At 37.6% G+C, this 27,632-nt stretch overlaps 1 long non-coding RNA gene across 1 annotated transcript; it reads right to left on the reverse strand.

The window, feature by feature from the left end:
• Positions 1–11,482: 11,482 nt before the first annotated feature.
• LOC107766737 (uncharacterized) lies at positions 11,483–15,055 on the reverse strand. Its single transcript, XR_001643778.2, has 5 exons — positions 14,942–15,055; positions 14,674–14,731; positions 14,284–14,391; positions 13,197–13,481; positions 11,483–11,956 (listed from the first exon to the last, which is right to left on the reverse strand). It is a non-coding gene; the product is annotated as an uncharacterized LOC107766737 (long non-coding RNA).
• Between the last annotated feature and the right edge of the window lie 12,577 nt (positions 15,056–27,632).

Consider the following 27,632-nt stretch of genomic DNA (forward strand, 5'->3'; position numbering starts at 1 on the left):
TATTATGTGGTTGTCAAGATTGTATATTTTTAGGATAGTTTCTTAAATGTTTTCTTATTTAACATTAGAATGTAGCATTTATAGAAGATTTAAACATATGTTTGATGTTTGGTTGGGTTGAGGAAGTGAAAAATTAGGAATATGGTGGTGTAAAGTAGTAATTGGGTTGGTTGATGGTGAATATATTGTGACATAGGGTTGGAAAAAGCTTGAAACTCAACATGCTCACAATGTGTTTGAAAAAATGCCTCTTTGGAGGAAGTGAAGTGACCAACTATGTGGTGAAGTCTGAGTAGCCCGGTTTGGTCACCCAATTGAATAGGGTTAACTCTAAACTACTTGCAGGTATCATGGCCCCTCGTAAACGCCCAGCATCAAGTTCCTCATCCGAACGCCCAGCTACAACAAATGTTGGTGGAAGGCCCAGAAAATCAATTGATACTAGGCCATTCAACAGTCAAAAGTTTGTATCAGCCAAGGCACAGGACAAATTTAACAAAAAGGAGGAGAAAACAATAGTGCCTGAACAAGCAATGGATGCAAATGCTTTGGCTATTAATTGTCCAAACCTAGCAAACGAGTTGAGGAGGCGTGGGCTTGACATATTCTTCGAGGAGCCAATCACGGCGAATGTAATGCTAGTGAGGGAATATTATGCCAACCTTCCGGAACATGATAACTACAATGTTACAGTCCGAAATTGACAAGTCAATGCATCTATAGAAACAATTCAGGATGTGTACAGGCTACCCCCAGTGGAGGGAGATTACATAGATATGTTCCAGGCATATAACAGCAAGCTAATACCATGGTCCACGTTCACCGACATAATTTGTCGCCCGGATGCAGATATCTAATGGTATAATATGGGAACAAGTTCCACGCTAATGCCCTGAATTTCGAGGCTAAATGTTCGTTGTACTTCATCAATAGCCGTCTCTTGCCTTCCAAGAATTTGACTGAAGTAAACATCCCTCGAGCTTGCTTAATATGGTGTTTCATGAATAGGGCATGGTTTGATGTGCCATTGTTGATACATAAAGAAATGTTCCAGAGGGTTAGAATTCAACGCTACGTGTTGTATTACCCATCTCTTGTCACCCTATTGTACCTTCGAGCCAATGTACCAAACAATCTTGCTGCAGATGGACGACTAGCTAAAGTCAATCCTTTCACGGCTAAAATGGTCACCACAAGTAAGGAAGTTGTACATCCAGCTGAATTGGTTGTTGTTGATTCTGATAACAGTGACAATGAGGAAGGAGAGGACCAACAAGAAGGAGCTGACGATGTGGAGATGGGAGAAGATGCACCACCTGCACAACCACAAGCTTTTGATGCAGCAGGACCGTCTAGGGCTGGTCGGGGACAAAGGATAGACCGCATGGAGCAGGAAATCATTGAAATTAAAACATCAGTGACAGTTCTGGGGATACGTGTTGATGAAATACAAGTTCAGTAGAAGAAAACGGAAAGCCGGCTCATGGGTTGGCTTCGTGCAATTGGTCGGGCATGCAATGTGTATTCAGGTTCTGTCTCCGACCAGGAGTGACTCCTCGGGGAAGTATCTTTGCTTCATCTCTTGTTTATAATGAAAGACATGGGGACATGTCTCGCTTTAAGTGTGGGGTGGAGGATTCCTTTACACATATGTTTAACTGTTCTTAAATGTTTTGGATGATAGTAATTATTATGGATTTTTAGGTTGTTTCAATTGTTTTGGATTGTTGGAATGTTTTGGGATTGCGTGACTATTTCACTTTTGTTTTTAAATGTTTTGGTGATTTAGTATTGTTAGAGTAATTGTTGTCTGTTCTTAAACATTTTCAGTAGATTTTTTGTTTTAGTAGTTATATTGGCGCGACCCGATGACGGATTCTTTTAGATAGGAGTTCTTGAGGGACTGAGCCCATAGAAAACAACAAAAAGATTTTTGTTTTTATTTTTTTGTATTTTTTAGGTAGTATAACAATTCCCCCTTGGTTTTTCTTTAAGCCGCGGTTCTTTTCCAAGGGTTTATCTTGAACTGGGCATAGGTAGTTTTTAATTTTTGTTTTTATATTTTTTATTTTGTAGACTAAAACAAGGAGTTATAAGCTATAGAAACGTGAACCCATAGCGTTGACACACCTGAACACAATAGACCCTAGAGTGTAACGCTTAGTCCTAATTGTTGAATCTCACTGAAAGTGCCTTAATTTGTATGTTTGTACTGAATTGAATGCTCGTAATGGAGTGTCTTGATGAGCTGATCTGGAATGAGTCATATGCTATGTGTGGTGAGTATTTGTGTAGTCCATGTATTGTACTTGTGTTTAGAACTTGCCCGGTATGTGAGTTGAAGCAAAATTTGAGGTGATGCTCGGTTTGAAAAATGATGTTAGGCTTTCTTTGACCTTTTTGAGCTTAATTACTTATTAAAAATAAAATTTGTCCCTAGTTAACCCTTTTAAGCCTTCAGACTTTTTGTTTGGCACCCGCATTACAAGCCTATACCCTTTTGTTCTTAATTGACATTGTTTTGATCCTTTTACCTCATAAAGTACTTTAATTATGAGAAGAGCACTAAAAGAAGTAAAAAGGAAATAAGTGTCGGATGGCTCTTGAGTGGAACCAATAAAAGGATGAAAGGTGCACTTATGTTGTAAACGAATACACCACTAGCAGAAATTGAGTGACAAGAAAAAGAAAAAAAAAAGAGATAATTACATTGTATTTTGCTCTAGCTAGTGGGAATGAATTAATAGAGTGCTTCAAGAAGAAGGGCGTATTTGTGGGATGATATTGTGTATGAATGAGAAGTGGGTTGAAGAATTTACGCTGAAAATTGCTCGTGTGATGTGTTAAAGTGCTTAGGGGTTGAGTCACTATTCCTAAATACATCCTACCCGTCCCTTAGCCCACATTACAACCATGAAAAAGTCCTAATTAATTTTGGATCGAGCTAGCCTACATTTGTAGAGATTTACATTAAGGGCAAGCTTATGGTACCAATTGCATGCATGTGACCTCTTTTGTGAGAGTGAGTGATTTCCTTGATATATGTGAATATATGAATTGAATGTGGTGGATTGAACTTAGTTTTTGTTGATGTAATTGTGAGGGCATATGAATCGTGACAGAGAAGCAAGTCTTGATTTCTGTGTAGAGTACTTTGAGGAAGTGTGAATATTGCATGGCACTTGAGAGTTGACTTTGAGGCTAGGATTGTTCACTGCTAGGCGTAATATATGTACAATGTTCTAGGTATAATGCATGAGGGAAAATGGTTGAGTGAAGAATTCTCTAAAAAGAATATAGTGGATTGCTCGATGACTAGCAATAAGCTAAGTGTGGGGTGTTGATAATAGGCTAAATTGTTTAATATAACCTATGTTTTAGTGCAACTTAAGGATGGTTTACTATTGTAAATGTTCAAATAATGCAAAAATTGGCTCTAATCATGACTTTAATGTCTCACAGGAGTTCAATAAACAAATGAGGATTTATGATGGTAATCAAGTAAAAAATGGAGTCAAATGACGAAAAGTTGAGCAGCAACATCTTAACAAGAGAAAACCCCACTAGCGCGGGTCATGCGCTCCCGCGCTAGTTCAATTGTTTTGGACAGAAAGAAACCCCAGTAGCGCGGGTCATGCGCTAGTCATGCGCTAGTCATGCGCTCCCGCACTAGTCCTGTTCGGGAAATCAATTATAATTCCTTCTTAATCCCACTCAATTTACATAAAGTGAAGCTCCATTATTGAGAGAAGATCAGATTTTGAGGGAGAAAAAAGCCATAGAAGAAGGAGGAGTTTCATCTTGGAGCTAAGAAAGGAGAAGAAGAACAACATCTTGGAGCAAGGATTCAAAGAGTTCTTCTAAACTTTATTCTATTTGTTTGTTAATATTATGTTTAAAACTTTTATTGTTGATTTTTGTATGATTATGAATAGCTAAAAACTCTAGTATTCTTGGGTCATGGATGTTAGATAATTATGTTATTTGAAGCTTAGATTGATGATCTTGAATTTATCATTATGGGTTGTTTATTTGATTTTGCTTCTAATTATTTTACCGCGTAGCTAACAGTGAAATATTATTTACGAATCTTGAATTAAACTTGACAAAGAAAATTCTTGATTGCATATAGAATCAAATAGAGCAAGATCCGGATCCTGGGCATCGGGTGAAAGATTCGCAATTAAGATAGAACTATACTTAATTGCCTTGCTTGGTTGAAAAATAGGAGTTGTAAATGCATTCTTGCTAATATTAATACCATAGACATATAGGTATTAGTTTAACTTGAATAGATGCATAAGAACTCGAAAGATTCTTATGAATATTATTAACCCTATAATCAATAACCCGGATAATTCAATAAATCCATTTTAAGCTAAAATAGTAGCATAATTTCTAGCAAGTCCATGACCCGGGAATATATTTATCCAAATTGTTATAAACATATTGTGAAATTGGTGTAGTAATTTTGTGTTGAATTATTGTACAATTATTAAGTAAGTTGTAAATTAGTTTTTTATATATTTTATGATAATTTAGCTTGAATTGATAATTGTTTGAGTCTACATCAGTCGATAAGTTGATCACAATTCCTCGTAGGAACGATACTTTACTTACTACTATATTACTTGTCGATCGCGTACACTTGCGTGAGTGTTTTGGTCGCAACAATAACCAAGCCAATGAACAAATGGCCATTGATATTCCCCACAAAAAGACACCCCATCCCAATCCACTCAAGAACCAGAAAATCTCTATTAAATACACGCCAAACCAGTCAGTTTGCATGCAAGAAAACAAATCAATCATTGAGATCCTAGGAAACATTAACTCTACCAATTCGATTGTTCCTCTGTCCCCATTAAATTGTCCAAATTCTATAAAAAATGCCCAGAATCCCAATCTCAGCAAGAAGACGCCATCGTCTCATCCAATTCCAAAGAATAACACTCAACTCAAACATGGAACCCAATCCTCCTCAAAACCACCAGAATCAGAACCAAAACAATCAGCCAAGGAGGATACTGATCCAACCTCCTCTTCCTCCGAACCATCAACTATTATCCTGGGTGGAAATGTGGCTTCTAGACCATGCACTCTCCTTCAACATCACACTAGAAGGTATGGAAACAGTGATAGTGATCCAAAATTCTCACTATATTGCTCAACTAATATCCGAAGGAGTTCGCATGGCGATGACAATTACATCAACCAAATATGGTTGAACAACATCCTAAACCCCATAGCCCCATCTCTCACCACTGACCAAATTCAAGCAATAAGGGGGGACTGGAACATGCCTCCAAACTTTGTCCAAATTCAGAACCCAATTCCGGCTGTGGATCTACCCTTCTTCACCCCGGAGTTCCTAACCACCATGAATCCAGTGTTCGCACCTTGGATTGCACATGCAAACCCTCCACCACCTCCAGATGTACCAGTTGTCCAAGCCATGCAAACCCCTCACCCTCATCAAAATCAAAACCATATGGAGTAGGCAATGGAGGAAGAAATTGATCCAGTAAACTTGATCCCCCAAAACGTGGTCGAGGATGCAAACCTAGACGAGTTAAAAATCTTTCTATTTTTGGAGAGGCAAGAGCAGAAGCAAATTCTTTACTGTCCATTGGCACTGTACAAGTGCACAATGGACATAAGACCACCAGAAGACCCTACCGTAGGAAAACACACAATTATTCTCGTTCCTTTTTAGAGGAGGAATCCCATATTCCCAAGGAGAATGAGGGAAAATGGAGACCTGAACAACCCTCTCTTAAATATGAATAGATCAACCACGTCCATAATTTGGAACATAAGAGGGGGTAACAATGACAATTTTAGGTTAAGCTTCAGGGATCTAATTGAAACACATCACCCTAGTATAGTTACACTTTAGGAAACCAAGATGGACAACCACCTTTCTCTCCTCAATACTTTTGGATTCACAGATATGATAGAGATTCCAGTAGATGGCCAGTCGGGAGGTATGGTTATCTTGTGGGATCATACCAAGGTTATGGTCCATAGCTTTGTGCATAGAAGCCAGGAAATTAGTGCCACAATTGAGGTATTCTCCCTTAATAAAAGTTGGTATTTTACTTTTATTTATGCTAGTAATGATAGTAAAATTAGGAACACTATGTGGGAAAATTTATTAGACATGCATAGTAAAATTAGTGGCCCTTGGTTAATAGGGGTGATTTCAATGATGTCATATGCTCCGATAAGAAATTAGGTGGTAGAAAAAATAATCAAAATAGAGAAAAGGTCGTGTGGGATTTTATTAACCACTGTAATCTTATTGACCTAGGCTTCAAAGGTCCTAAATTTAAGTGGTCGAATAAAAGAAAAAAAAACAAAGGCCTCATTCTAGAAATGTTAGATAGGGTGTTTGTCAATAAGGACTGGATTGAATCTTGCCCTGATGCTTACATTACTCATCTCCCTAGAATCCACTCGGATCATAACCCCTTATTGATCACTTGCAACACTATAAAATGTAACACCTTTAAAAAACCTTTCCGACTAGAGACATTTTGGTGCCGTCATCCGAATTTCATAAATTTAGTTAGAAACAGTTGGAGTAACTCCAACTATATTCATAGCTCCCAAAACTTTAGAGGTAATATCATACAGTGGAATAGGAAGCATTTTGGAGACATTCACCTTAAAAAATCTAGGATTATTGCTAGACTAAACGACATTAAATGCTCTAATAACTATAACTCCAATTTTTATTTATAGAATTTAGATCTAATCTTCAACAAGAGTATAGAGAGATTCTTAAATTAGAAGATGAATACTGGAGAATTAGATCCAGAATGTCCTGGATTCAAGAAGGTGACGCGGATACAAAATTCTTCCATATTGGTGCAACCAATAGAGCTTGGAAAAACAAAATCGTTTATTTCAAAGACGAATTTGGTAATTGGATCAATGAACCTAACAAAATCCTAGACCACACACTCAACTACTTTGAGAATGCCTTCCAAACTGATCATTCTGCCTCCAATTGGTCTCTTATTAAAAACAATCCAAAAACTTTTAACAACCTTGATCTCTCTACCCTGGACAATCATCTTGCAAAGGGAGAAATCTACAAGACAGTCTTTTCCTTCAAACCGTTTAAATCCCCGGGTCCAGATGGCATACATCCCTTTTTCTAACAGAAATATTGGAGCATTGTAGGCAAATCAGTTATAAATTTATGTACCCAAGTATTTAATACTCAATCTCTACCTAATGATATCAACAACACCTACATTTGTCTAATCCCCAAAGTCCCAAATGCCAATAATCTGAAAAACTTCAGGCCCATAGGACTTTGCAATACTATTTATAAAATCATTACCACAATCATTGCCAATAGAATTCAACCTTTCCTCAACCAAATTATAAGTTCTTTCCATCCTAGCTTCTTAAAAGGAAGAAGGTCTTCTGATAATGCCATCATAATCTAAGAAATGATGTGCTATTTTAAAAAAATGAAAGGGAAAAAAGGCTACATGATTCTAAAATTAGATCTGGAAAAAGCTTTCGACAGATTGGAATGGTCTTTCATCTACTTAACCCTTTCTTACTTCTAATTCCCTACTAACATAAAAAAATCTTACTATGAATTGCATCAGCACTAGCAACATTGCCATTTTAGTAAATGGCACTACAACCTCTTTCTTTGCACCAAGTAGGTGTATCAGACAAGGTTGCCCCCTATCCCCTTTCATATTCATTTTGTGCATGAAAATGCTATCCTGACTAATCTGTCACCAAGTTGACATCAATCTTTGGGACCCCATTAGATTAAGCAATCATAACAATAGCATCTCACTTATTTTTTGCAGATGATATTACCCTCATGGCAAAAACTGATAAAAGAAACCTACAAACCATCAAAGAATGCCTTAATATTTTTTGCAATATGTCTGGTCAAAAGATCAATAGAGGAAAATCAAAGATTTTGTTCTCCCAAAACTGTCCTATTCAAGTTACCAAAGAAATTGCATCAGGTTTTAACATCAATATAGCCAATAAGTTTGGCAAGTACTCGGGGTTTCCAATTCTTAACAATGCTCCCAAAGCAAAAGACTACCAATTCATCATTGAGAAAATGCGGGCCAAACTTTCAAATTGGAAAATCAATTTTCTAAACATAGCTGGTAGGACTACCTTAGCCCTTGCTACTCTCAACTCTACCCCAAACCATGCTATGCAATATACTTTGCTCCCAAAAAACCTTTAAACTTATTGATCAAATTCAAAGGAATTTTATTTGGGGCACTACATCAAATCAGAAACAACTTCACCTTATTAATTGGAACACCGTTACCAAGCCTAAAATTCTAAGAGGTCTAGGAATGAAAGATGCCCTTTCAAATAAATTTTGTTTTACTAGGTAGTCTCTCTTGGAGACTCATTAACAATACCTCATCACCCTGGGTTACTGGCTGGGAAATTTGTAACTAAGGAATTCAATGACTTCCGGGCAAAAGCTCTAATCTTAATAGTTGGGAGACCCAATGGATCCCTCAAGTCTCAACTCTTAGAGCTAGCATTGAGGGCCCTCTAAACAAATATGAAGCTAACCTTCCTATTAAGAGATTATACCATAAAGGAAGATGGAATTTCAGGAAACTTCTTTTACTATCCCTTCCTCTATCATGGACAAAATCAATTCTATCCCCTTACCCCTCCAAAGCATAGATAAACCTCTTTGGAGTCTCAGCCCAAACGGGATATTTAACACAAAATCTTGCTACAACTTACTAATCCAAGGGGACATTAGTAACCAAGACTTTGTGTGGATATGGAAACTACCTTGCCCTAACAAAATAAGATACTTCTTTTGGCAAATCCTTCATAATAAGATTCCTTGCCGTTCATATCTCCATCGCATTGGAATAAATATAAACCCCAATTGCTCTAGTTGCAAAAACCAAGAGGAAACCATTGCTCATATTTTCCTCACATGTCCCATAGTCTCAGCGATATGGAGACAGTTCAATATCACAAATATGAACACTGATCCGGACAAACACTGGCTAACCAAGCTGAGAGCCATAAACCCAATTCCCCTGAAAATTCTTTGGAACAATCTCCTACCTTTCCTTCTATGGGGGAATCTGGATCAATAGAAACAACAACAATATCAATAACACCCACTAATCCCCCCGTATGAAAGACATCTCTAACCTAGCCTATGAATTCCTCTTTTTCAACTCCACTGGCACAACAACGGTCGATAAACCCAGCATTAACATAAAATGGTATCCTCCACAACACGACTGGTACAAACTAAACACGGATGGTGCTTTTAAACACGAAGGTAATAAATCTGGTATTGGGGGAGTGTTCCGCAACAACAAAGGAAGATGGATATTAGGTTATCAAAAAATGGATAAAGCTATATCACCTCTGCATGCAGAACTTCAGGCAATCCATGAAGGCATGAAAATAGCAACCCATTACAACCTATTTTCACTAGAAATCGAAACAGACTCCAGTGGTGCTATCCATGCACTTAGTGATGATCATCTTGTTATGACTAATATTATTCATGCATGCAGGTTATTGATGCTCCAGCGGAAGGACCTGTCCCTACGGCATAACTTCCGGGAAGGAAACCAAGTAGCTTATCTTTTGGCAACAGATGCAAACAAAGACACCTTTTGGCAACCATGCAAGAAGTCAACAAAACTACATTCAGCACCACCTCATTTTGTTAACTCTCAACTTGCTAAAGATATGAATGTTGTTTACCTTTCTAATAAGTCACTAGACATTACGGCTTGTAATAGACTAATACTCCTAAGCAACCAGAATGTCACAAATATTGGGCTACCAAGTCGTGACAAGCTGCATTCTCAGATCTTATGTACTAAGAACAATCTTTAATGCTTCTATAATGTAAATATCCTTATTATAAAAAAAAAAACAATGTTCTTTTCCTTTCAATTCTTTTCTTCTGGTTATAAACTTTTACCCATTCAATTGATTTAAATTGGTAGCTTTCCAAAATAATATAATGCTCGTCTAATTTATATCAAGACCAACAAATCTCATTGTCAATTGAGGTATGTTTAATTAAAATCTTATAATATTTTCTCATGTTTCAATTCTATTCACATAATAAAACCATCAAACTATACCCTTTTAAAATACAATTAGAAACGTAATAAAATGAGTTTATCCGAATAAGCTATCGCGCTGCTAAATGTTGGACTCCTTATCTAGACAACGATAAGGTAAAAGAGAGAGAAAAAATCTCAATCAATTCAATCTATCTAGTCCAAATATAATGTTGCTGATTTTCTTTTCAAAAATTAAAACTAAACCTCTAGTATGCAAAAAAAATGAAAGGATCAACTAATTTCTATACGATACGATTTCAAGATGGCATAAGATATAAGTGCATGAACTAAATTTAACCTCTCCATTGCAACTAAATTTAAATCCTAGGAGCTGGCTGGGTTCTTTTTTTCTTAAAAATACAAATATCAGGGACCTATAGAAACGTTGCATACAAAAAATTTAGCCATTTCTTGCACCTATAAAAACAAAATAGAAAATTACCATTAATATAGAGAAATACATATAGAAAAGATTGTTACTCCATTTACTTAGTACTTTAATTAATTATTTTGTAACTGAAGACATAATGAGATGTAATAAACAGAATAGAAAATGATTAATTTCCAATTATTAAACAAATTAAATGAAAAGAATGAAGACAAATAAAGGCAAAAAAGGAGAAAACAGATAAATAGGATCTTTGGCCAAAGAGAGGTGCCAAGTCACATTTTCTATTCCATCAATTATATAGATATATAGATTGATACCAAAGTTATTGGGACCATCTACTATCCTATTCACTTTGGAACTCGACTAATTTGGATTCACACTGAAAATTCCCACTTTGGAGCTAAAACGCTTCCTATCAAACACTACAAAAAAAATAGTGTTTAGCGATGGCCGCATTCCGTCGCTAAATCAATGTTTTTCCGTCACTACAGTTGTTTTGCGACGTATTAGCGACAGATTCAAGTTGGTCCCTAAAATGCTCGTAGCTAAGCTTATAGCGACGAAAAATACCAAACCGTCGCAGAATTAGCGACGGATTAGCGACAACATATATCTGTAGCAAAGTTTAGCGAGGGAAATAATCGTCGTTATTTTGACGCCTTTCGTCGCTGCAATACATAACAAAATTCGTCGTTTGTTCTTATAGCGACGAAATCGTCCGTCGCTAGTCATATTATAGCTAATTCTTCCTGCTTTTTTTGCAACAAAAATATTTTGTCGCCAATTCGTCACAAGATTTAATTTTACGCGATAATTTTTTAGCTATGAAAAGTATCCGTCGCTAATTATTTTTAATATATTGCTGATTTTTTTTATTCTTTTTATTTATTATTTTAAATGTACTCTGTTCAAGTATATTACATAAAAGCTATTAAATACACTAAATAAAAAGGCACTGATATAAGTATAAATTAACGATATATTCAACAAGGTCCAAAATATATAGCATAATGCATATAACAATATCATTAATTACAAAAAATTCACAAGGACCAACAATAAAGTCCTAATAAAGTAGGCTAAACATGCGAAGCTGGAGAGTTATGGTCATCATCAGAGCCCAATGCATGAACCTCATCAATGTTAGCAGCAGTAGAAGATGTAGGAACTGTAGGTGCCACATCTAATGGGTGGTTGGTAAGATTAGTATTTGGCTGTTGCGAGAGTAAGAAAACTAATTCGCGTACCCGCTCAATGATTACAGAAACTATATGATCTGTCAGTGCAGGAATCAATCACATCAATAACTCATCCAGATTCCCTGTTAGTGTTGATTGAGAATTTGGAGGTGTTGCTGACGATATAGCATCAGATCCAAAAAAGCCATGAAGATTTGGCCTGTAGTAGCATATTTAGAAGCCTACTTGCACTGGAACTACAATTGACGCACAAAAAAAAATAGATTACTAAAATAAGACACTTGAAGTGGTAAAGAAGCTCCTACGCCACAAATAGAAAAGAAAGATGCTTTTAAATAGTTCCAGTACTTTCTTCCAAAGTAAACATGCTTAATTAGGACTATCTCCCATTATGGATAAAGTACGAACATCACCCACCAAAATTTTGACCACATGACCCATAAAACATTTATTTCATTTTGATGAACAAGTTAATATTAGAAGATGAAAAGAGAAACCACAACCTATAGTAGCAATAAAGATTCAGTGATGAGACTAAATGTGATAGGAAAAAGAAAGAAGAAAAAAAACAATTCTTAGTAAGTCAAAGTTGTCACATGGTACTTTACTGTATTTGCTGATAAATATTACCAATTCGAACAATTTCCCATATCACAACATAAGTATCGATCAAATCCCATAATGACAATGTTCCATTCTAACTGTTTCTTCACAAGAAAGCCCTAAACAAAGAGAGGAAAAAAGAAGACATTGGTATTAATTCCAAAGCCAAGTTTGGAGCTTGTCCCCTATTTTGAAGAGGGCCAAAGAGGATAGGTGAAGACAGTCAAATTTGGGAAGGACAAAAATTTCAATTGCATATATATTGGATCGCAACCCTACCGGGCAAGGCATAATTGGATCGCAAGCATTAATTGCTTTCCATAACTCAAATGACAGCAAAATAGCTTATACAATACAAAATAACGAGTTACAATCCATCAATGATGAAAAGAAATCTCAGCTTTCAAGTTTCATATCTATCTGCAGAATACTCAAGAGCAGAAAAATTTCTAAGTAAATGAATGAATTATGCAACAGATGTTTTATGAGGAACAATATATATTCCAAAAACAAACCATAATCATATTTGTTATTCAAAGTTATGAACTTTTTCAGATCTAACCATTTTAATTCCATAGTACAAATCTGTCCAGCCTAAATCTATATGATTTCACCATGCCAAGAAGTATGCAAAGCAGAAACAGTTTAAATATTCAGGGGAGAAACAAGAGAAAATGACAAAGATATTACATTCTAAGGCAGTTGTGTAGGACAACTCTAAACAAATGAATATTAATCTTCCAACATTCACAAACTTAGACTGAATATTAATCTTTCAAGTCTTCTCTAAGTACCTTGGCCTTCTATTTAGTTAAATGAAATCACACTGAAACATTACTAGTAGAGGATAGAGCATATTTGATATCCACTTACAAGTCTCTTGCGATGCTCCCCAACACTGACAGAGCCACCTGTGTGAGTCCCAGTGGCAACTCCGCTCCCACCACAATAATTTTTTGTATTTATTTCTGAATTTTCAACACACTTAGGATCTTTCCAAAGTCTCAACCAACTTTCCCACACAGTATTTGGAATAGTGTCTGGTTGCACCCTATTTGATTTTAGTTTGCTAACAAAGTTACTGTATCTTTTTGCTGTCCTACGCTCCCATTGGATCCACACCGCACTATCAATTGAAGAATCCCAGTAGAAAGCCTTCTGAAATAATTTTATAAAGTAATAACATTAATAAGTTACATATAAAAGTTAATATACTTTCTAAATCCAAGACTCAATAAACACTTAACAATTAGCACTGAGATAACTGCCAGTAATTTCATTGGCTTTCAATGAGCTCCTCCATAAATTCACATTATGACAAAGAATGCTTACAGTTAATTCAAACATGGAAGTCATGAAGATTAAGTGGCCAACAAACCTTTTGCAAATTAAAACTCATGCGAAAATTGGTCTAATAACCCATGATTCTAGAAATGTCAACTTCATGATATTGGTCCAATACCCCATGATTGTAGAAATGTTCTTTTTATCTCGACTATATATCATAAGATAAAAATAGTATTTAACTATTTGTGTAATTTTAAATCTATATGTTCAGTTAGTGATTTAGTATTAGAATAGATCTAAACACATCACGCTTTGCCCTTTCAGAAAATTCAGTATTTTTACAGAAATATTTTATACAATTCTTACATAGGTGGACGAAAATTCTTACACAAAACACCACGAGTTCCAGTCACACAAAATTATATGAATTCTTACACAAATATTTTATACAATTACAGCTCGATTCTAACAAAAAGATAAACTCAAATCCAAACCATGCACAAAATTCATATGTTATCTAAGCACCCCCACAACAAAATTCACACAAAAGCTCAAAACTTTTTACAAAATTACTGCTAAAAAAAACAGAAAAAGCAATTTTGTAAACAATTACAGCTCAATTTCTAACAAAAAATAAACTCAAATTCAATTTATGCACAAAATAATAGGTTACCTCAACTTGTTTTTCTGGTAGTTCTTGAATGAATCCGAAGCCTTCACTATAACAAAATTGCTTCTTCTAAATTGAGAATTCTTGTGAAAATAAGATGAACCATTTGGCCTGTTTGACCAAGATTGAGAAAATGAACTCTTTTAAAGGAACCAATATGCGCGTTTTTAACATTATAACAAGTATAAAGCTGGTAACTAACAAGAAAATCACATGCATACATGGCTATTTCTGCAGAATCCGAGGGAGGAAAACAATAACAAAGGGTAGAGAAAATCTGGAATAAAGATGGAGAAACATTGAAAAGAAAACACCAAAATAAAGCACAAGACAGGATGAACAAGCTTCTCGCCTAGATCTACAATACATGAATGAAATCACAAAGAAGCTTACCTTATCAAGGACATACAATCCCTAAATCAATGCACGACTTCGAATTTCAGCTTCATGTCTGTGAGAAAAGACATGCGTGTGAGGAACTAATTGAAGCATCTAATAAAGCAAAGGAAAAAGACATTATAGCCCAAAACAGATTCTCTGTTTGGAGATTCAGGCACGCCACGGGCTCAAGCAAGCATTTCTATTTCAACCCAAGAAAAATGACAACGAATAGTTGTAAGATTCACACCCAATTTTTGGTGTTTGAAGAAAAAAAACTCACATTTGTTGAAGAAGAGTGAAAGTGGGAGTCTGATAGAGAGGAGAGGAAATTGTGTTTATGCCCTAATGGTTGGAGTCTTTTAACTAGGGTAATTTTATTTTGGGAGACGGAAATTTAGCAATGAAAATAACGACGGACTGAAATTCTGTCGCTATTAATAATTAATGAAATTTTATTTTAGGAAATTAGCGACAAAATATTTTGTCGCAACTAACTTTCGAATGTATTGATAAGTAAAATAATTCAGCGGCAGATTTTTTGTCGTTAACTTCGTCGCTAAGTTTTAATAAATTTTGTCGCCCAAATTTCGTCGCTAATTTTGTAGGTAAAATAAATGCGCTAATATTTAGCGCCAATTTTAGCGATGAAAATATATTTTTGTCACTAATCTGTCGCTATATTTGATACGAATTATTTACTAGCTTATTTGACGACAAACTATAAAATTCGTCGCTAAACCGTCGTTATTTAGCTACGGAATATCTCTTGTCGCTAAATTTCATCGCTAAATGCTATTTTTTTGTAGTGAAAAGCAACTTAATTCCTAGGACTCCAACTTGATAAGACCGGACATCTGGTGAAGCATAGAGAAGTACTTATCACTCCACCACAATCTTTGATGGTGGAATTAAATTAGTCGTATAAACAATATTTGGTATAAGGCGGATCCACGTTTCTATCTTCTTCCTTGAGGGAAAAGTATATATAATATTTTTGCGCTTTAATCTTGTGAACAACAACTTTTTGTTCGTCCTGTTCTCCTTTTTCTTTTTTCAAGTTTCTATCTCAACAAATGGAATATTACTTGTATATATAGTTATACTGTTTTGAAGGGCAGTCCGGTGCACTAAGCTCCCGCTATAGTTATACTGTTCCCTCGAATGAAATTGAAAAATGGTTACTCCATGTAGGAATATAGTCATCATTTTCGGTACTAACAAATTTGGATTAGAAGAGAGAAAGACATGAAAGCACATACCGAATATTCATCACGTCTCATTCAATCGTTGATAGTAAGGCAATTAAATAACTCACATATATTTAACTTATGTATCAAAAAATTTTGTGCAGAATCATATACTGTTACATAAAATGAGACAAATGGAATTATTTAACGTACTTTTCTTCAGTTACAAGCATGATCTTAAAATAGATAATTAAGGTAACATTTAAAACACTAAAAAGCTTTTTTACAAATATTATCTCACTCCTTTCAAGTAATTTTCTATAGTACATTGGAATTATACTCCAATCGTACACAGGTAGATTTGAATGAATAATCTAGAAAATATGCTAAGTCACCAATCTGCTATAACGATTAAGTGTACTCGTACGTAATGATCCTTACTGATAGTGACTTTCCTCAAGAAAAGAAAAGAAACTATTGACATTAGAAAGAAAAAAAAATCTAAATAAAGAAATTTTAAAATCCAAAAATTTCGACGCTTATCTTGAAAAGTTAGTTTGAGCAATTTGAGAGTAACCAGCAATACTTGACAACAAACTAGAAAGAAATGGATTATTCTTAATACATGGGCAGATCTACATATTAATTTTGGATGCTTAAGCATACATTGACCTTGATAAGGAGTACGCATAATTATTTTGAAATATTAATGAAATGGATATAATAAGTTAACAAGCACCCACGTAACAAAAAGCTTTATGGGTGCTTTGGACAAGAAATATGGCTAAAATATTAAAGAAAGTGGGCATCGGCAGTTCGGTTCTATCATTTTAATAAAGCACTATCTTTTAGTAGTAATTAGCCATTTATAGATATCATTTGCTATATTACGGATTATAGATACCTTTTATGTGGTTATAAGATGTATTTAAGTTATTGTATTCATGAATACAATAGCAAAAATATGCGTGAGTCAGGGAAGTCCAGCTAATCGGTTGTTGTATTCAAGTTTTGACTGTATTCATGGAGTGAAATATGAGATTACAGCTGAACAAATTATTGTATTCGACTATATTCACGACGTGAAACAGGGAATTACACTGTTTTTAAAACGAAAAGTGAATCAATTAACATAATAGACTCCTAATATAACTCAACAAACTCAATTATAACACACAAATTTTATATTTTCAGTTACAAAAAAGATTCTCAACCGAAAAATACCCCAATAAATATAGCAATCTTCAGAGAAATTATATAATATATCTGAATATATAAATTATATTAATCACAAAAAACTTATGAATACATTCATGGCATATAGCGAGATAGTGAATATAATGAAATACATAGAATCTATCGGGATACATTGAAATACAATGAGAAAAAAAGACAGTGAATACAATGTAATACAACGAGATACATTGAATTACAATAAAAAAAAGACAATGAATACATTGAAATACATGAAAATACATTTAAATATATTAATAGAAAATCAAATTGCTCAGCCCCAAACTCCATCGTCTTTGTTCAAGAACAATCCCTAATTTCCGACGAATTCGCCGTTCACCAGAAGCCAGTAGTGAAAACACACCGCCTTCGTGGAAATTTCACTCTGAATTGTTTGGTAATAAAAATTCCTTTAAATTATTAGAAGCACGCCCTAGTGGAGCAATATCGTCATTTTTGCCAAAACCTTCTGGAGAAGGATCTCAAGAATGACTCCACAACTATAACGACTAATCTCCTTTCACCTTGTACTACCACGGTACTAATGAATCTGCCATAACTATTGTACTTTTGAAAACTAATATATAAAAGCTTTCTTCTTTCAAATCTGCCATAACTATTGTACTCTCTCCATAAAGCCCAGCACCCCTCACATAAATTCAAATCTTTACGCATACAAATATATAAAAGCTTTCTTCTTTCAAAATTTTGGTGCTTTAACCAACTCTTTCCGCTTTTTTCTTTCTTGAAATAACTGGAAATTGATGTACTGAATCTTTGAACAAAAACCTAGATTTACAATTCGAAATCAGCATTTTTGAAGTGGGCTTTGCACAAATTCGATGGAAGGAAAAGGAGATCGAAAATTTTAATGGGATGGGAGAAGAGAATGGGATGCATAAAAGTAGAGAGAGAAAGAAAAAAGTGTAACTGATTAGCGTATTTAGTGGCTTAGGGCTAGGAGGTAACCATATTTAAATATTTTGCTATAAATATTAAAAGGTATCTATCGAATATAATTTTTTTAAATGATATTTATTTAAAATAAATAAGGTGTTAACCTTTGCTATAGAAGGTAAAAATTTCTTCCTTTTTCATAGGCACTTTTGTTCTTTCCATTAGCCACTATTATGATACTACTTTTTTTTTTTGCTGACTTTTTGTTTACCTTTTTCTTAAAACTATTTTTTTTACTTTATCTAAATCACTATATGAATGAAAGAAAAAGAAAATCTACTTAAAAAGGAACTCCAAAGTTGTGATGACCCAAAAGGTTATCTTCTGTTTTCGAACCCGAATCCGTGTTCCGAGCCCTTATAAACCTCATGTATTTCTCCTCAATTTATGTGCGCAGTCCGGGCGTGATTCCGGAAAGTCTTTATTTGGAAAATTTATAAAATAATAATTTTTGTCCTAAAAAGTTGATTTTTGTTTACTTCGGTCAACGTTTTGGGTAAACAGATCTGGACCCGTGATTTGACGGTCCCAGTAGGCCCGTAGTAAAATATAAGACCTCGGCGTACGCCCATAATCAAATTCAGAGGTACTAAGCCCGAGAAATAAATTTTTGATGAAAATTGTAAGACTGAAATTATAATGATTTAAAGAAATTGATTAATGTTTGATCTCGTCGGTATCACGCCCGTATGTTGGTTCCGGAGTTTGGTACAGGTTAATATGATATTTAAGTCATATATGTGAAATTTGTGAAAACGGAATTTATTTGACATGATTCGGATCTTTGGTTGAAAAGTTAGAAGTTTTAAAACTCTCTTAATGATTTCCTGCAATTTGGTGTTAAATCCGTAGTTCTAGGGGTTATTTTGGCGATTTGATCGCCCGAGCAAGTTCATATGATGTGTTGAGATGTGTGTGCGTGTTTGCTTTGGATCCCTGAGGGCTCGAGTAAGTTTCGAATAGGCTACGGGGTGTCTTGACTTAGGAAAAGACCTAGTGTTGGATAGTTGTGGAAATTGCAGGTCTCACCTCTTAGGAGTGCGGCCGCAGAGTAAAATCCGCAGACCGCAGTAGAAGAACGTTGCTGTAGTGGGAACTTTGCGGACAGTGGGTTGAAGAACGAGGGGGGGGGGTTTCGCGGACATGGTAGGGTAAGGCTCAGTTTTGCGGTCGCACCCATAATATCATAGACAACGCTGGAGGTTCGCGGTCGCGCCCAAAATTTAGCGGACCGTGTTATGTGGATCCAGGGGTGCTATATAAATGGGACTTTTCATTCATTTTTCACTATTTCAAAACCCTAAAATATAAGAGGCGATTTTTAAATGCTTTTTCTTCCCCAAATTATAGGAAAATGATTCATAACTTATTTCTTTCAATCTTTTACTTCTTTTCACAAGATTTTATCCTAAAATCTAGGGTTTTCATGGTGAAATTGGGAATTTTTGGGTAGAATTTAAGAAATTCAAAATTTGGGGATTTAGACCTCAAATTGAGGTCGGATTCCAAAATCAATTGTATATTTGGGCTCGTGGGTGAATGAGTGAATGAGTTTTGGTCCGAACTTCGAGTCTTGACCAAGCAAACTCGGGGTCGGTTCTTGATTTTTTGGGGAAAATGTTGGGAAACTTATAATTTTGTATTGGCATTGATTTCTTTAGCGATAATTGATGTTATTAAGTTAATTATGACTAGATACAAGTGGATTGGAGGAGGAATCGAGGGGTAAAAGCGGTAACTGAGATTTGAATTGCCCGTTGGATTGAGGTAAGTGTTTGGTCTAACTTTGACTCGAGGGATTAGGGATCCCCAACTTAGTTGCTATGTGCAATTCCATGTGTTTGTCGATGCTTCCATGTCTAATTGCATCTTGTTAGATGTAGTTTTCTTTATTGAAGGTATTAATTATTTCGTAGTTTCATTTTATTACATTATTGGTTCAAGTTGGATTGTTGGTGTTTCATGATACATTTTGGTTGGTCTCGCTGTGCAGTAATAATTGATGAGATTTCATAATTGTATAGTCTTCTGTTTGACTTGGTTTGAGGTTTAAATATTATGGAGGGTTTTTGAGCTAAACTGTGAAATTTCTATTTTTATTGTGTGATTGGTACTAATATAGTGGGACCGGGTTGCACGCCACAACATGAGGAATAAGGGTGAAATGTGATTGTCTGGTGTGATCGGGTTGCGCGCCGCAACAAGTAGTAAAAGGATGGACAAGTGGGATCGGGTTGCACGCCGCATCAGGAGGAATAAGGGTGATATATTGAGGAGTAATAAGGGTGGACTGGTGGGATCGGGTAGCACGCTGCAATGAAGAGTAATAAGGGTGAATGTTCATATTGTTATTGATTATATGGTGGGATCGGGATGCGCGCCACATCATTTTGTTTTTATGTATTTTTCCTCTGATTTGATTCTATTCTGTAGCAGTTTAACTCTCTTAAGGATTGATTACAGCTGAGTACTAGCAAGATAATTGAGTTCCGTATTTATTTTTACTGCAAATTACTGTTCTATTTTGTTCCGCACTTTCTTTTGCTTTTATTATCAACTGTATGCAAGTTATATTGTAAATGCGCCGCCTTAGCCTCATCCCTACCTCGTCCGGGTTAGGTTCGGCACTTACTAGTACATGGTGTCGGTTGTACTGATACTGCACTCTGCACTTCCTGTGCAGATTTTTGAGCTGGTTGTGGCTGATCGAGAGATCGGGTGCAGGCACTCATCGAGGATACCCAAGGTAGTCCTGCAGACGTCTGCAGGCCCTGGCATCCCCTCCTATGTTCTTCATTTATATTTTGTTTTCTTTTGAGGCAGATGTACTTTACTTTCAGACCAATACTTGTAGATATTCACAGAATGTTCGTGGATTATGACACCAGTTTTTGGGTGGTAACAGTTTCGATTTTGTTAATAGTATAAGGTTAATCAGTTAATTATGTACTTCCGCTTTTATTTCCGTTGATTTAGTTTTGTTAAACTTTAATTATAAAATGAAAAGGAAAAAGGTGATTATAACTCTAATGTTGGCTTGCCTAGCGAGTGCGATGTTATGCGCCATCACGGTCCCGATGGTGGAAAATTCGGGCCGTGACAAGTTGGTATCAGAGCACTAGGTTGTCTAGGTCTCACAATTCACGAACATGCTTAATAGAGTCTGAGGGATTAGTACGAAGACGTCTGTGCTTATCCCCTAGAGGCTACATAGTTAGGAACAATTTCACTTCTACTCTTCTCTGTCGTACAATTTGATCTCTCAATACTAATTGAACTCTCTACTCTGTTCCTTCATAGATGGAGGGAACACGTACCGCTTCATCTGTTAATCAGCAGCCCTCGCCCTAGGTGGCAGCTCCTGTGAGGGGCAGAGGATGAGGCCGAGGCCGTGCTAGAGGTCGAGGTAGGGGCAAGGCTCAGCCTAGAGCTCGAGCAGCAGCACCAGCGGCGGAGCCTTAGGTAGAGTTATATGAGGAGGCTCCCAGCTAGACCGTTCCAGTAGGGCCAGCTCAGGTTTCATAGGGGTTTATAGCTACCCTGGTACTTCAGGATGCTTTGGTCCGTCTAGTGGGCCTTATGGAGTGTGTTACTCAGGCCAGTACATTCACTGTGGCACCAACCATCTCTCGGGCTGGGGGAGGAGCACAGACTCCCGCCACTCACACTCCGGAGCAGATGGTTCCCCTACTTCAGACTCCAGTAGCTCAACCAGGTTGGGTAGTTCTGTCGGGTGTTATAGCTCAGACTGGCGAAGGATCAGCTATATCTTCTGAGGCCTTATGGATATTGGAAAGGTTTACCAAGCTTTTCACCACTAACTATGGTGGAACATCTTCAAAGGATCCCCGGACTATCTGGATAGTTGTTACGAGGTGTTATGAAACATGGGGATAGTGGAGACCAATGGGTTCAACTTTGCTGCCTTTCAAATGTCAGGTTCTGCCAAGAAATAGTGGAGAGATTATTGTTTGGCCAGACCAGCTAGATCACCAGCTCTCACTTGGGATCAGTTCTCTCAGCTATTTATGGAGAAGTATCTTCCTATCACTTAGAGAGAGGACTATCGGAGGCAGTTCGAGTGCCTTCAGTAGGATTATATGACCGTCACTCAGTCCGAGACCAGATTTGTTGATTTGGCCCGTCATGCTCTTCTTATACTTCCCACCAAGAGAGAGAGAGAGAGAAAGGGTAAGGAGGTTTATCGAGAAGGTTTTAGCGGAGTGGTCAGGGGTCTGACAAGAGGCCTCGTCAATCCGGTGGATTCAGTGGGGCCTCATCTAGAGGTCTAGGTACTTTTGGTAGGGGCTATCCTCCCAGACTGTTTCATTCAGCACTTCAGACATCCTATGGAACTTTAGGGGGTCGTGATCCTTATGTACCTCCTTCAGGGCTGCCAACTTATAGTGCACCGCTAACTCCTATCAAAGCACCTCTGCTTCAAAGTTATTATCACGGCCAACCGGCTCGTCAGGGTCAGTCTCAGCTTTCTCAGCTGTAGTATCAAGATGGATGTTTTGAGTGTATGAGTATGGGAATATTCAGAGGACCTATTAGAGATTGGTGGTGTTCAGCCACAACAACAGAGTTCTCGTGCCATGATCCCGGCACTGCCCGCTCAGCCAGATAGAGGTAGGGGTCAGCGAGCCAAAGGTATGGGTCATCCCGCTAGAGGTGGAGGTCAGGCCGTTAGAGGTGGCGGCCAGCCAGCAGGAGGCCATCCCAAAGATATGGTTCAGAGTGGTGGGGCCCAGTCCCGATGTTATGCTTTCCCAACCAGGCTTGAGGCTGAGTCCTTCGATGCTATTATTACATGTACTGTTTTGGTTTGCTGTAGAGATGTTTCTGTTCTATTTGATCCAGGGTCTACATACTCCTATGTGTCTTCTTATTTTGCTTCATATTTGGCTATGCCTCGTGATTCTTTGAGTGCTCCCCAATATATGTCCACACCGATGGGGGATTCTATTGTCGTAGATCGTGTCTATCGCTCGTGTGTGGTTATTATTGGGGGTCTTGAGACTAGCGTATATCTCCTACTTCTTGATATGGTTAATTTCGATGTCATTTTGGGGATGGATTGGCTATCACCTTATCATACTATATTGGATTTTCACGCCAAGACCGTGACCTTAGCATTGTCAGGGTTTCCTCGATTGTAGTGGAAAAGGACTACCTGGTCATTCTATCAGCAGAGTTATTTCTTATATGAAGGCTCGGCGTATGTTCGAGAAGGGGTGTTTGGCTTATTTGGCTTATGATCGTAATTCTAGTATGGAGGTTCCTTCTATGGATTTTTTACCAGTTGTTCGGGAGTTCCCAGAGGTATTTCCTATAGACCTGCCATGGATTCCACCCAACAGGGATATTAACTTTTATATTGATTTGGCTCTAGGCACTCAACCTATTTCTATTCTGCCATATCGTGTGGCCTCGCGAGAGTTGAAAGAATTGGAGTTGCAAGACTTGCTTGATAAGGGCTTTATTAGACCTAGTGTCTCACCCTGGGGTGCGCCGGTGTTGTTTGTAAAGAAGAAGGATGGGTCAATGAGGATGTGCATAGACTATCGGCAGTTGAACAAAGTAACCATCAAGAACAAGCATCCATTACCGATGATTGATGACTTATTTGATCAGCTTCAGGGTGCCAAGGTGTTTTCAAAGATTTATTTGAGGTTTGGCTACCATCAGTTGAGGATTAGAGCATCCGATGTCCCTAAAATAGCTTTTCGGACTCAATATGGCCATTATGAGTTCCTAGTGATGTCATTTGGCTTGACAAATGCCCCAGTAGCATTTATGGATTTGATGAACCAGGTGTTCAAGACCTACCTGGATTCCTTCGTGATTGTTTTAATTGAAGATATCTTGATCTACTCCTGCAGCTGAGAGGAGCATGAGAAGCATCTTCGGATGATTCTTCAGACTTTGAGAGACAACCAATTATATGCTAAATTTTTGAAATGTGAGTTTTTGTTAAGTTCAGTTGCTTCCTTGGGTCATGTTGTATCAGTAGAGAGAATTCAGGTAGATCCTAAGAAGATTGAGGCAGTCAAGGACTGGCCTAGACCCACATTAACTACAGAGATCCGAAGATTCTTGGGTTTGGCGGGTTATTATCGTCGGTTTATGGAGGGGTTTTCATCTGTAGCAGTCCCGATGACCAGGTTGACCCAGAAGGGTGCTCCGTTTAGGTGGTCGGATGTGTGTAAGATGAGCTTTTAGAAGCTTAAGGTAGCTTTGACTACAACATCAGTGTTGGTGTTGCCCACAGGTTTAGGGCCATATACAATATATTGTGACGCATCTCGTATTGAACTTGGTGTGGTATTGATGCAAGGCAACAATGTTATTGCATATGCATCACGGCAGTTAAAGATTCACGAGAAGAATTATCCATTCATGACTTGGAGCTAGTAGCCATTATTCACGTGCTGAAGATTTGGAGGAACTATTCATATGATGTGTCGTGTAAGGTGTTCACGGGCCATACGAGTTTGCAGTATTTGTTCAAATAAAAGGAGCTCAATTTGAGGTATAAAAGGTGGTTGGAGCTATTGAAAGATTACGACATCACCATCTTGTATCATTCCGGGAAGGCAAATGTGGTGGCCGATGCTTTGAGTAGGAAGTCAGCTAGTATGGGTAGCCTTGCGTATATTCCAGTCAGTGAGAGACCGCTTGCATTAGATGTTCAAGCTTTGGCCAATCAGTTCATGAGGTTGGATGTTTCTGAGCCCAGCCATGTTCTAGCTTGTACAGATGGTAGATCTTCCTTGTTTGAGCGTATCAGGGAGCGGCAGTATGATGATCCTCATTTGCTTGTCCTTAGGGACACAATGCAGCATGGTGATGCCAAGTAGGTTACATGTGGAGATGATGGATTTTTTAGGATGCAGGGTTGTGTTTATGTGCCTAATATAGATGGGCTTTGTGAGTTGATCCTGGAGGAGGCCCACTGTACTCGATATTCGATTCATCCGGGCGTCGCTAAGATGTATCAGGACTTGCGGCAGCATTATTGGTAGAGAAGGATGAAGAAGGATATTGTAGCATATGTAGCTCGGTGTTTAAATTGTCAGCAAGTAAAGTACGAGCATCAGAGACATGGTGGTTTGCTTCAGAAGATTGAGATTCCTAAGTGGAAGTGGGAGCGTATCACTATGGATTTCGTTCTTGGACTCCCACAGACTCAGAGGAAGTTCGATAAAGTATGGGTTGTTGTGGATAGGCTGACTAAGTCAGTGCATTTCATTCCCGTGGCAGTTTCCTATTGTTCGGAGTTTTTAACAGAGATCGATATACCGTTAGATTTTTCGTTCGCCTTCATGGTGTGCCCGTGTCTATCATTTGTGATCGAGGTACGTAATTTACCTCATATTTCTGGAGGGCAGTACAACGTGAATTGGGTACGTGGGTCGAGTTGAGCACAACATTTCATCCTCTAACGGACGGACAGTTCGAGCGTTCTATTCAGATCTTGGAGGATATGCTTCGCGCCTGTGTTATTGACTTTGGAGGTTCTTGGGATCAGTTCTTGCCATTAGCAGAGTTTGCCTACAACAACAGTTATTAAACGAGCATCTAGATGGTTCCTTATAAGGCATTATATGGTAGACGGTGTCGATCGCCAGTTGGGTGGTTTGAGCCGGGGGAGGCTCGGTTATTGGGTACAAATTTAGTGCAGGATGCCTTGGATAAGGTTAAGATCATTCAAGATAGACTTCGTACAGCACCGTCCAGGAAAAAGAGTTATGCCGACCGTAAGGTTTGTGATGTGGCATTCATGGTCGCAGAGAGAGTGTTGCTTCGGGCGTCACCCATGAAGGGTGTGATACGGTTTGGGAAGAAGGGCAAGTTAAGCCCTAGTTTCATTGGGCCTTTTGGGATTCTTCGGAGAGTGGGTGAAATGGCTTACAAGCTTTCGTTGCCACCAAGTTTATCAACAGTACATCCAGTGTTCCATGTGTCCATGCTTCGAAAGTATCATGGCGATCCATCCCACGTGTTAGACTTCAGCACTGTCCAGTTAGACAAGGATTTGACCTACGAGGAGGAGCCGGTAGCTATTCTAGACCGGCAGGTTCGTCAGTTGAGATCAAAGAGTTATCCTTTGGTTCGTGTGCAGTGGAGAGGTCAGCCTATTGAGGCAGCTACCTGGAAGTCCGAGTCTGATATGCGGAGCAGATATCCCCATCTTTTCACTGGCTCAAGTACTTTCCTATGTCCGTTCGAGGACGAACGGTTGTTTTAGAGGTGGAGAATGTGATGACCCAAAAAGTCGTCATCTGTTTTAGAACCTGATTCTGTGTTTCGAGGCCTTAAAAATCTCATGTATCTCTCTTCGAATTGCGTTCATAGTAGGGGCGTAATTCCAGAAAGCCTTTATTTGGAAAATTTATGAAATAACAATTTTTGGCCTAAAAAGTTAATTTTTGTTGACTTCGGTCAACATTTTGGGTAAAGGAAAATATGGGACCTGGGCATATGCCCAGAATCGAATTCCGAGGTCCCAAGCTCGAGAAATGAATTTTTGGTGAAAATTGTAAGACTAAAATTATAATGATTTAAAGAAATTGATTAATAATTGATCTCGTTGGTATCGGGCCCGTATGCTGCTTTCGGAGCTCGGTACATGTTAGTATGATATCTAAGTCATATCTGTGAAATTTGGTGAAAATGGAGTTTATTTAACGTGATTTGTATCTTTGGATGAAAAGTTAGAAATTTTAAAACTCTTTTGAAGATTTCATGCAATTGAATATTAAATTTGTAGTTCTAGGTGTTATTTTGGCGATTTGATCGCACGAGCAAGTTCATATGATATGTTAAGACGTGTGTGCGTGTTTGGTTTGGAGCCCCGATTGCTCGAGTAAGTTTTGGATAGGCTATGGGATGTCTAGACTTAGGAAAAGACCTGGTGTTGGATATTGCAGAAATTGCAGGTCTCAGCTCTTAGGAGTGCGGCCGCGGAGTGAAATTCATGGACCGCGGAAGAAGAATGCATCCGCATGGGAACTTCGCGGACCGCAGGTTGAAGAACGTGGCCGCGGTGGGGGATTCACGGATGCGGTAGGGTAAGGGTCAGTTTCGCGGTTGCACCCATAATTTTGTGGACCATAGTAGAGGTTTGCAGCCGCGCCTGGAATTTAGCGGACCGTGTAGTGAGGATCCGGGGTGCTATATAAACCGGACTTTTCATTCATTTTTCACTTTTTTAAAACCCTAAAACTTTAGAGGCAATTTTTCAAATACTTTTTCTTCCCCAAATCATAGGTAAATGATTCTTAACTTGTTTCTTTTAATCTTTTACTTCTTTTCACAAGATTTCATCCTATAATCTAGGATTTTCATGGTGGAATTGGGGATTTTTGAGTAGAACTTAAGAAATTCAAAATTTGGGGATTTAGACCTCAAATTGAGGTCGGATTCCAAAACCAATTGTATATCTGGGCTCGTGGGTGAATAGGTGAATGGGTTTTGGTCCGAACCTCGAGTTCTGACCAAGCAAGTCGGGGTCGATTCTTGACTTTTTGGGAAAAATATTGGGAAACTTATAATTTTGTACTGGAATTGATTTATTTTAGCAATAAT

The sequence above is a fragment of the Nicotiana tabacum genome, chromosome 6 (assembly GCF_000715075.1).
Source record: "Nicotiana tabacum cultivar K326 chromosome 6, ASM71507v2, whole genome shotgun sequence".
Taxonomy (NCBI): Eukaryota; Viridiplantae; Streptophyta; class Magnoliopsida; order Solanales; family Solanaceae; genus Nicotiana; species Nicotiana tabacum.